This window comes from Pinus tabuliformis, chromosome 2_1, assembly GCF_031772625.1.
Source record: "Pinus tabuliformis cultivar Carrire ecotype Pingquan chromosome 2_1, CPIR1, whole genome shotgun sequence".
NCBI classification, from domain to species: Eukaryota; Viridiplantae; Streptophyta; class Pinopsida; order Pinales; family Pinaceae; genus Pinus; species Pinus tabuliformis.
In genome coordinates, this window is record NC_142299.1 from 570,299,996 (window position 1) to 570,312,650 (window position 12,655).

Here is a 12,655-nt window from a genome sequence, read left to right on the forward strand (position 1 = left end):
TTTTACCTTTCTGTTGATTTCTTCTCTGCTCAACTTTGTCCCATGGTAGCTTGCATGTAGAAGCATCATGTGATCCATTTCGTTTGCAGCGAATGCAATGCAGATATGCCTTTTCTGCTTGAGAATGTCTGCCCCCCCTGCCTCTGAAGTATCTTCCTCTTCCTCTTCGTCCACCTCTTCCTCTTGTAGAATCTTGAGCAGGATGCTTTTCTTTATGAGCAAGGCAAACAGTCTCTTCAGAAGATTCAGGGACTGTTTTCTTTCCAAAGGCTTTCTCTCTTTCAGCAAACTTTTTCACAAGAGACTCAAAGGTTATGTCTTTAAGATTTCCATTTTCTTGTAAAGACTCAAGATAATTAGAGTAGGTAGGATAGAGTGCTTTGAGAAAGGAAATAAGAGAGATATCCAGCTCAACCTTAGTGGATTTAATATCATGCATTATAGACTTTATTTCAGATGCAAGAGCAAGAGGATCATTATTTTTCAGTTCAAGAGTGAAGAGTTTAATCATGAGCTGAACAACTTCAAGTGCAGAATGTGAATCATAGAGTTCTTTCAGCTTTTGTAAAGCTTCAAAGGCAGTGGAATATGATGAAATATGACGACTTACTTCTTCATTTACAGATGCTGCAATTAATGCATAGGCTTTGCTGTTCTTGTTTTCCCAAATGACAAGTTCTTTATCTGATGTAGGCTGCACAGGGTCTTTGTCTTCTTCTCCGACACACACTCCTTTCCACAGCTCATTGTAGATGAGGGTGTGTTTTACCATCCGAGACCATTCTGAATAGTTCTCCTTGCCAGTGAGAACTATTCCTACCATAGAAATGATTGAATGCATTCTGTAAAAAAAAATATCTCTGCTAAAAAAAAAACTTCTGTTGATAAAAGACTTCTGCTGAAAAAAAATTCTTATGCCACAGCCTTATGCACTTTATTTTCTTCTAACGTTTGCATCAGCATTTCTTATATCACTGCAATATTACTATGTTTTGAATGTATTCACTTCAAAACGCATAAAGGATATATTACTTCAATATATATTACTTCAATATATATCAAGCAATACTACAAAACATTCTGGAAACACAACAATGCTTTGAATCATATGAACTGCGTATATGAATTCAACAAACTGCTCAACCACTATACAAAAAACGCATCTCCACCCTATACAAAAATGCCATATGAAGTTTAAAAAATCAACTGCATAATACCAACGCCCTTGCAGTCTTTGTAATACCCAGCGTTACTGGCAACTGTTGCGTTCTGCGAAAATGTCTTTGATTGTTCGGTGGTGGTATCCAATGCTTTTAATGACTTGGAACGCCGATCCTGGGACATCCCACTCTACCGTCAGCTTCAGAGCTTGAGATCGTGGGACATTTATGACAAGCAGTGGTCGTGTCTCCTCACTGGGCTGTATCTCCTCATTGTGAATCGATTTGATCGACAAACCCCTTCAAAATAAATTGTTTTCCACAGATTTGAGAGGGTCGGACTGAGACTCCGGCAACCGATAGAGCAATATTTTAGGGTAAGAAAAAATCAAAACCTATAGACTGGTAATGACCCCGCGCCTCTTCCACAGTGATGAAAGTATCATGAATAATGACACTAATTTTCAGAGCAGTTTCAACGGAGGCCGTGGCGACTCAGAAAACATCCGACGGGACCATGAGGGGACCAGTGCTGCGAGCAGAGTGTATATGGGAGAGCAGCGTACTCAAGGTGTATTCGGATGGGCATATAAATCTCTTCGCACCCTTATCGAGAATAGAGCGAAAAATTGATACCATCCGAGAGCAAGCTAAAGGACTTAGGGAACCGATTAACGACCCGGAAGCGCTAGAAGAGAAGCGTGAGGTATTAACTGTGATATCAATGGAGGCACAACTTATATGTGTATGGGAGAGCGCATGGAGGAATGTTGAAGGGTGCGATTGTAATCCGCTACCAATGGAAAATCCAGGCCAGCTCTTGGATAGAAGGAATCACTGCACAGGTTTGTGCTACACGGCATCTATGCCCTCAATATTCAATATCAAAAACGCATCAACGCTCAGGTGTATTGAATATCAAGAACGCACATTCAGCAGCGCAGAAGCACGCAGTCTCAGGTGTAACTGAAACGCACATTCAACAGGGCAGAGGGCGCAGTGTCAGGACAGAGGGCTCAGTCTCAGGACAGAGGCAGGAGTTACAGCTATTTTAGGGACTGGGACCTGTGCTCTGATACCATGTCAGGCCAGGGTAACTCTAGAATGAGCGGGAGAGAAACTGATATCTTATTCATTAGCTAACTCATATATATATATATACATAAATACAACGGATCAGTTCATCTTCCTGATGAATGTCCAGTTCACCCATCCATTTCGGATTAGGTGTCAACATAATCAAATTAATATCTACCCAGAAGACCAATATAAAACTGCCTTTATTTGTCCCTGGGGCACATTCGCATATAGAAAACTCCCTTTTGGTTTGAATAACGCTGGGGAAACTTTTCAGAGGGCAATGAATTATGCCTTCCATGACATCAAACACAATGTTCAACACTATCTGGATGATTTACCTGCTCATTCATGGAAATGGGTTGATCACCCTTAACATCTAAGAACCATCTTTTTATGGTGCAAACACTACAAAATTTGACTCAATCCGCATAAATGTTTGTTTTGTGTTGGTTCTGGTCGTTTGCTTGGTTTCGTAGTGTCTAAAGAAGGAATTCAACTCAAACCTTTGAAGGTTAAGGAAATTCTTGTTCTACCTCCACCTTCCAATTTACTTGAGTTACAGAGACTCCAAGGGAAGGCTAACTTTCTAAGGAGATTCATTCCCAACTATGCTGAAATGGCTACAGGATTTACTCATCTTTTGAGAAAGGGAATTCCCTTCCATTGGGACCAGGTTGCACAAGCTTCCTTTGATGCTCTCAAAGATACCCTAATCCGAGCATTATTAATGGATGCCCCTAATTATCAAAACGACTATTTCCTATATCTCATTGCTGCAAATGTTGGGTTGTGCTATATTCTTTCCACGACTAGCCCACGTAGTTAACTGGGGGTTAGAGGGGGGTGGAGCCCCCCTTTCTTCGCATCGATTGTGTAGCAGGGGGGGTCACAGGGGGTTTGAGGCATACCTGTAACCCCACTTTATGAGGTCCGGGGCAGCGCCTTGGAAAATTTTGGTTTTGGACCCTATATTAGGATGGGCAAACCCACCTATGGTTTTGTGCATGATTTTCGCACATGTTTTTGGACGCGATGGTTTTCGGTCCATGGTATTGGATGCGATGGTTTTAGGTCCATGGTATTGGATGCTTTGGCATGTATAAATATGTATTATAATATTGAAAGGAGAATAATGAAAAATCAAGCTAGTAGTCTCGGTTTTGGGATCCAGGGGAAAATCTTTGTGTATATGTGTTTTACGTGTTATGCTCTCGCATTGTTTATTTTCTTTGTTTTTAGAATTCCTATGCAAGTAATTTCTGTACGGGGTTAAAACCTACGTTTGGTATTAGAGCAGTTTTGGCTTCAAGGGGATGCCTTTGTTGCTGAGGGGTTTCGCTGGGGCCTATGGTAGACCCTGTTCAGTGGGAGATCTGCGAGATCGATTCTAGTGGTGAAAGAAGATGGTGAGCAGTGGAAAGATAGAGATCGAGAAATTTAATGGTGAGATTTTTGAGTTGTGGAAACTCAAGATGGAGGATCTGTTGGTGGATAAAGATTAGTGGATTGTGGTAGATCTAGGTACTAAACCAACAGGATTGTCCGATGAAGAATGGAAGAAGTTGGATCGGAAGGAAAAGAGCACAATATGATTGTGTGTCTCAGATTCAGTATTGTTGAATGTATCACGGGAAGCTACGTTGAAGGCTTTGTGGGACAAGTTAGGAACTTTGTACCAATCTAAGTCTCTGGTGAATAAACTATTCCTGCGAAAAAAGCTATATAACCTGAGGATGAAAGATGGAGACTCAGTGAGAGAGTGTCTGAACGCATTTAATACTGTGGTAAGTCAGTTAGCATCTATTGATATTAAAATTTCAGATGAAAATAAGTGCATCAGTTTGTTGTGTTCTCTACCAGATTCGTGGGATAGTCTGGTTATTACAATAGGTAGCAATGCAACTGCCTTGCAGTTTGATGAAATAGTCTCAGCCTTGCTGACGTAGGAGATGAGACGGAAAAATATGGAGAGCCAGAATGGTGATGCCTTGTCTGTACGAGGACGGTCCAAGAACAGAAACAAAAATAAGTCATCGAGTGGGAGATCTAAATCTAGAGGGAGATCTAAATCTCCAGGAAAACCTGTAAAGGTGGTGTGCTAGAAATGCGGAAAGGGAGGGCACTACAAAAGGGATTGTAAATCTAAAGCTCCTGACAAAGGAAAGGGATCTGATGAGTCTCCTTCTCCAGAGGCAAAAAACACTTCAGATGAAGGTGGGGATGTGTACTTGTCTTCTTCAAGTACACATGTAGATCATGAGGCATGGTTGATTAACTCAAGCGCATCCTTTCACTTCACTCCCCATAGAGAGTGGTTCTACGAGTATGAGAAATACGATGGTGGTGATGTCTTCTTAGGGGATGATAAGAAGGTTAGAATCGTTGGTTGCGGAAAAGTAAAGTTGAAGTTACAAGGTGGAAGGGTCAGAACACTTCCGGGTGTTATGCATATTCCTACATTGGCCAGAAATCTGATTTCTGTAAGCAAGTTGGATGATGCAGGTGTAAACACAGTGTTCGAGAAGGATACTTGCAAGATGGTTCAGGGAGCACTGGTATTGATGTGGGGAGTTTGGATTGGAACTCTGTACAAGCTGCAAGGTAGCACTGTTGTTGATGGGTGCAAAAGTTCTGTGGTTCTTGAAAGTGGAGGTGAAAATCTAGTGGTCTCTAGAGAGAAGACCATGCTATGGCATAAAAGACTTGGACATATTGGAGATAAGGGCCTTTGAATACTTCAAGGTAAAGGTATGGTAGAAGGTATGAGTAATAGCTCTCTAGATTTTGATTTCTGTGAAAATTGTCTATATGGGAAGTAGAATCGGGTGAGATTCCCCTCTGGTAGTAAGAGGGCAAAACAGATATTAAAACTTGTGCACAGTGATGTGTTTGGACCTATGAAGGTTCCATCACTGGGTAAGTCTGTGTACTATGTATCATTTATAGATGACTTCTCAAGGAATACATGGATATATTTCCTTAAGAAGAAATCTGAAGCCTTTGATAAGTTTAAAGAATTTAAGGCTCTCGTGGAAAATCAGATAGAGAAGAAGATAAAGGTGTTGAGGATAGATAATGTTGGAGAGTTTTGCAGCAAGGAATTTGAGGAATTCTGTAAGAAGTGTGGTATAGCACGACAGAAGACTACTCCATATACACCTCAGCAAAATGGAGTTGCAGAAAGAATGAATAAGACGTTGATGGAAAGGGCAAGAAGCATGCTTAGTGGTGCTGGGTTAGGACAGGAATTCTGGGTAGAGGCAGTGGATAGTACATGTTACCTAGTCAACAGGTCACCTTCATCAGCGTTGGAGGAGAAGACTCCACAAGAGGTATGGACTGGTAAGAAACCCTCCCTTTCACATCTGAGGGTATTTGGATGTGATGCATATGTACATGTTCCAAAGGAGAAACGAACCAAGTTGGATAGTAAATCTGAAAAGTGCATCTTTATTGGGTATAAGGATGGTTTAAAGGGTTATAAGCTTTGGAACCCAGTCACACGGAAGGTTGTGTACAACTGAGATGTGGTGTTCAAATAGGTAAAAGATGTTATTAAACATGAAGTCCAACCAAAGGAACCTGAGAAGATAGAGTTTGAGCTTAAGGAGGAAGAATCAGACTCTACAACAGAGGAGGAATCAGAAGATGAAGAGCCACAAACTCCGGGTGTGAGAAGATCAGTTCGAGAAAGAAGGCAGCCAGAAAGGTATAGTCCATCTGCTTTCTGTTCAAATTTTGCTTTATCTATTACTGATGATGATCCCAGAACTGTGAAGGAAGCAGTAGATTCAGAGGATGGAAAACTCTAGAAAGAGGCCATGGTTGATGAAATGGCATCTTTGCACAAAAATGAGGCTTGGGATCTGGTGGAGTTGCTGGCTGGAAGGAAACCCATTCACAACAAATGGGTGTTCAAGAAGATGACAAATGCAGAAGGAAAGGTGGAGAAATACAAAGCTCGGTTGGTAGCAAAAGGTTATTCCCAGGTGCCGGGAATTGACTTTGGTGATATTTTTTCTCTTGTTGCCAAGGTAACTTCTATTAGATTACTTTTATCTATTGTTGCTACTTTTGATTTTGAGGTAGAACACATGGATGTGAAGACAACATTTCTTCACGGGGATCTGCAAGAGGAAATATACATGAAGCAACTTGAAGGCTTTGTGGTGAAGGGTAAGAAATAACTGGTATGCAAGTTAAAAAAGTCTTTGTGTGGGTTAAGACAGTCACCAAGGATGTGGTATCAGAAATTTGAGACATTAATACAGGGACTTGGCTTCACCAGAAGCAAAGCATATCATTGTGTGTATTTTAAATTAATTTGTGACCGTGTTATTTATCTGGTCTTGTATGTGGATGATATGTTGCTGGTTGGAAATGACAAAGAAATTATCCAGGATTTGAAGACCCAATTGTCCTCCAAATTCGACATGAAAGATCTTGGTGTTGCAAACTATATTTTGCGCATGGAAATTAAAAGAGATCGGGCAAAGAGGAAGCTCTGGTTGACCAGAGGAAGTATGTCGATACACTACTGCAGAGGTTTAATATGCAAGATAGTAAACCAGTGAAGGTTCCTATTCCTATAGGTGTGAGGTTATCTGCTGAACAGTGTCCCAAGACACAAGAAGAGGAAGAGGACATGTCCCATGTTCCATATGCAAGTGCAGTCAGTAGCCCGATGTATGCAATGGTCTGTACGAGACCAGACATTGCACATGCAGTGGGAGTATTAAGCAGGTTTATGTCAAAACTAGGGAAGGAGCACTGGACAGCAGTGAAGCGGGTTTTCAGGTATTTGCGTGGCACTAGTGATTATGGTTTGTGCTACCAAGGAAGATCAAGATTGGACAATGTTGGATATTCGTGGCTTTGTTGATGCAGACTGGGTTGGAGATCTGGATCAGAGAAGATCTACAAGTGGGTATGTGTTTAACCTATTTGGAGGTGCAGTCAGTTGGATGAGTAAGAAACAATTTGTAGTGGCACTATCAACTACAAAGGCAGAACACATGGCAACCACTCATGCAAACAAGGAAGCAGTTTGGTTGCAGAGATTGTGTTCAAGTATGGGGTTAGTATAGGGAGCTATAAGGATAGACTGTGACAGCCAAAGTGCATTTTTCTTGGCAAAGAACCCTGCATATCATTCAAACACAAAGCACATTGATGTTCAGTATCACTTTGTGAGGGATATGATAGAAGACAAAAAGGTGTTGCTGGTAAAGGTGGACACTTTGAAGAATACTGCAGATGCATTGACAAAATCTGTGAGCTCTAAGAAGTTCTCTTGGTGTAGAGAGACAATGGGCGTTTGCTGGAAAAATGACTAAGCTCTCTTGTGGCCCCTTGTGGAAAGAAAACAACAAGTGGGAGAATGATGGGTTGTGTTATATTCTTTCCACGACTAGCCCACGTAGTTAATCGGGGGGCTAGAGGGGGGGTGGAGCCTGTTAGCGCTTGAAATTTCACCTCAGGCTGAGAAAGGTAAACCTCAAGGCAACATCAAACCACTTAGCCTCGTAGCTAGCCCTACGGGGCAGGAGAGGGCTCTCTCCGGTCTATCTCGATAAAGATCTTCAATGGGAGAGATAACCAATAGGGTAACACTAATTTTAGGCTTGTAAACTGATCAAAAGGGTTGATTTGGGATTTTTAGGGTTTTTGGTGGAAAATTGGGGAAATGGCAATTTTAGGTGCGGGGATTGGACACAGTTTTCGCAGGGGGTTCTTTGGGGCGAGGTAGGAAACAGTATTGATGCCTTTAATAGAGATGGATGGATGAGAATGACTGGTGAGGAGTTTAATAGAGCAAGCAATAACCTTGAATTCCCTTTAAACAGCCGAAAACATTGATATTAAGCAAACTTAAAAGCAGAGCATGACAATCATGAGTTCTACTTTAACGCTTCATTTGCCTAATGTGCAGAAGGAAAAGTAAGGAAATGATTCACATAACACACTTACAAGTACAAATATAAACACACCATCAATACATGTGACCATAAGAATCCCAAAAAGGACTGCAAAACCCTGGTCTTCCTTTGCCAAAAATTGCAGAGATACAGTGAGTAATACAATAAGAGCTTCTCCCTCAAGAGTCCAACCATGAAAATGAGCAAGAGAGTACATAATATAGATCATCTAACATCTTTCCCTGCCTCTAGGGGTCGAGCTCACTATCCTAGGAGTTGTTTCAACCAATTCTAAACTAAGCACTGAAAACTAGGCAGTCAAAACAACTTGCCTCTATAAACTAGGAAACCAATTCATTCATTTAATTTTCACCTATCTCATGAATGAATCTTCCAGAAGAGATACATAAGTGTAAAAGTGTCATAAATTTACATCATTTACAACAAGAAGGATAAAAATCAACTCCAAAAAGTCAAACACAGTCAAAATTGCGTTTTGCTTAGCTGTAGGCTGAAATCCTGAGCAATTTGCCTGACAGGTCGCACGCCTTTGAGAGCACTTTTGGGGAACTTTCAGATGTCCAAATGAGGCAAGAGTAGGATTTTTGGAAAGGTCTGTGAGTCTACTTTCCAACCCAACTGGAATTTCTGAATTTGGTTGTCATTTGCCCCTCCAAAATTGCAATCTCCCAAGACTGCTTTCTGTGTGTCAAAAATGTGGCAGAAAGTCATTTTTTGCTTGTTTTTTGACTTTCAGGAGGCCCAAAACTTCATAAAATCTCTTGGCAATGGGTGAGCATGTGTAAATTTTCATGAAAAATCCAGAAATGCTGATTTTTTTGAAAATAGAGTTGCCAAGTGAAAGGGTCGCGCGGGGGGTGAGACCCATCAAGCGGGAAAACCTGTTTTTTGCCTGAAAAAACCAAAAATCACCCAAAATGCTCAAAATTTCTTGGAATTTGTGTTGGGAGTCTCCAATAAAGTACCATGCTCATTCAAAGAGGCTTTGACCAAAATTTGGAGTGGATCGGGCCTTTTCCGTCGTTTTAGTGCCTTGGCCAACCTCCTTGGATCCGGCGATTGTAATTTTGAAATTTCTCTAAAACCATGACACCTGTGCAAAAAGTGAAGGAGGTGTTTCTTCTATGGCATGTTCTGGACAAAAACCTCTCTCAGTTTTGCAAAATTCATCTTTTATTGCTCTGAAACATCATTTGAGTGAAACTTGCCCCGATGTGTGAAACAAGGAATTTTGTCGAAATGAAGCGAAATGAAGGGGATAGGGGGCTTCTAAATTCTTGGGGAAATTTTTGGGAGTGGGGAGGGATGTTAGGAAGCAGGGGAAAGTGGAATCTCAGAGATTTAGCGAGGGGAAGGGGTCCAAAAGGGCAAAACACAGGCCAAACCTAGAAAATTACCAAGTTGTAGCTAGAAACTAGGGTTTGTGCAAAGATAAGGAATTTGGGGGATCTCAGTGATGGAAAGTGTTTGATAAGGTACATGAAGGATAGGGGAAGGTGTATGAACATCTGGATACAAGTTTTGCTAATGATTTGACCATTCAAGAGAAATTGCCTTCAAAACCCTAGGAGAGGGAAATGACCTTGCCTAGGCGCAACTGAAGCATGAACAAGATGTAAAATGACTCATTAGACATTGACATGATAATGAAAACCCTATGAATGATGATAAACTCAACTGAATGATGACATGGACCGACATTTGGACAACTTTAGAAGGAGTGAAAGCAAACCCTAGATCTAATGCCTAGTGACCAAATTTTGCTTGAAGACTCACTGAAATGACAAAATTTGACCTTAACACTTCTAAATCACTTTGTAAGAGCACGTTTGATCACTGGAGGAAGGCTGGAAAGACTGACACTAACATTGGCTCCAATGGGGATGGTAGCTCCTTGGAGGTGCCAAGAACCGCAGATCTCTGTAAGAGCTAGACAGTTCCTTCATCTATTGGGCAATGGAGTCAAAAACTAAAGCTGCAATGCATGACTAAAAACCGATGACTTGACAACACAAATTGACTCTCACTCAACTAAAAACTGACTCAATACTTAAACACAACCGACAAACTAGAAATGATGCTCAAAATGGAGCTTATTCATCACAACCTACTCTAACAGTTTCATTCATCACCTGATCAAGTGAAATGAAACAACCAATGCAACCAAGTAAGTATCCCATCTTCTGTTCGAATTCTCCGCAAGTGCTCACTTATGAACAACAAGAGAGAACTATTGAAAGGCAACTCCCATGACAACTTAGAAACAGATCCGTTGAATGATATGAATTCTCTATCCACCTCCAAAAACACTGCATAAGGATCTTGAAATTCAAGCACACTGGAACTTAGCTCATCCAATGGCTTACTTCTCTTCTCCTCACACCATAAATGCAAACTTTGATCTGAGCCTTGTGACGAGACCTCTGTTAAAAACGAGAAAGAAACCGACTGCCGGATCAAATTCATATCAGCACATGTTTCAAGCTCACATGTAGTCAATGGAGATAGATTTTGACTGCAAACCCCATCCAAAACATCAGCTATTGGATCATGAAAAACTTGAAAATACTGCTGCAATCCCATTTCTATTGGTTCCATTGTGATTACATGATTGCCTACATGCTGCTCATTCTTCACTGAAGATGGACTATGCAAATTTCCCTTCAAATACTGAAATGATTCAAAACAGAATGGTAGGGAACCTTCTTGTATCATTTGATCAAATATGTCAGCTTCCATGCCTTCATCTGTAATCTGCCCTTCAAGTTCATTTGGTGGCTGCAAATCTGATGCTACAGGCTGCTCAAGAATTTTGTTATCTGTCTCATCCTCAACATTAACACTGAGAGATTGCTGATTTGTTATAGGCTGTTCATTTGAAGATTTACTATGCAATCTACCCTTCAAAAACTAAAACGATTAAAAACAGAATGGTACGGAGCCACCTTGAATCATTAAATCATGTGTGTCCACTTCCAAGTCTTCAACTGCAACTTGACAATCAATGGCTTTCGGGGGTTGCAAATCTGAATATGTAAAGTCTTGAACAAAATTTTCATTGCTCTCAAGATGATTCAAATCAAGACTTGTTGACATTTGATTTCTGATTGCATGGTAGTTATCTCTGATGAACTGAAACGAATCAAAACAAAAAGGCAAATATCCTTCACTTACTTCAAACTTTGATGCACTTTCCTCGGCAATGTCATAGCTGATATGTGATGGCTGAACATTGTATTCAAGCTGCTGAAAATGAACTTTTTCCTCCCACAAACTAGCTGTTGATTTGTCTGCAAGATTAGCTTCTGTTTGGAGAACATAATCATCATCATACTGATCAAACTGAGGCAAATCATCAGTATAAAAGACATCATCAAGCATACATGTCATATCAACAGATCTCTCTTCTCCAAGGTGATCTACAAAACAATCATTATCAGATCTATAACAATTAGGATAAGAAACAAAATGTTTTGGATCAGCCATTTGTTCTTCTTCATTCGACAAGCCATGGGATTGAACATCATAATCATTCCTTGCGTTGATCTTGTCCATCATCTTTTCCACTGCACTTACCAAATTGTCAAGCTTCACCTCTAGAGATGTTGATTTTTCCGGATCTATGTTTTTCATCTCTTCTTCTTTCAACCTTGCCCTTCGGATCAGCAGATGTGCCTCTACATTTACTGCACTGTTTTGCATCTCATGAAGCATTGCAATATCCCTTTCTCTCAGCTGAAAATCCATCTCCAGATCAAAGGCACCCGGATAGTGCAAGAGATCAGATCTAGGAGTAGGCCTTATATCAACTGGCATCGAATAATAAACTTGGTTAAATCTGGCTGAAAATTGTTGTACTGTCTCCCCTGGCAATCTTTTCAGCTGGTTATACTCTTCTACAATCAAGAAAAGGTTCTGCCCGATCATCCACCTGTCGAGAAAAACTTTGACAAACTCCTGGAAATCTGAGATGCTCGCATCAGGCAGGGCTTTGAACCAACTCTTCACTTTGGCTTGCAAAGAAAGAGAAAAAAGCCTTATACTAACATCTTCTTCATCAACTTCAAAAAGATCTAGAAAATTCTCAAAATTCTGCACATGTTGCTCAGCGTTGACATTCTTACATTCACCATCAAACCTCGGCAAGTACAGATCATAATTTTTGGGGAAAGCATGAAGAACAGGAGGTAAAACAAGAGGTTTATACCGATCTGGAATTTTACAAGGTGTAGGGGTATGTGCAACAGGTATAGAATCGATCTTGGTCTCTTGAGATTCATCAATTTGAATATGGTCATCACAAAATTTAGAAAAAGGATCTTGATCAAGCTCAAAGGAATGCAAATCTTTGGTATTCACGATCTTCAAAGGGAAAGAATCAACTGCAGGCCGAGGATCTTTTCTCAAGCATAGTATACTTTGCAAAGCCTTCTTGACATTCTTGGGAAAAGAGAAGAAATAATTTATGACAAAGAA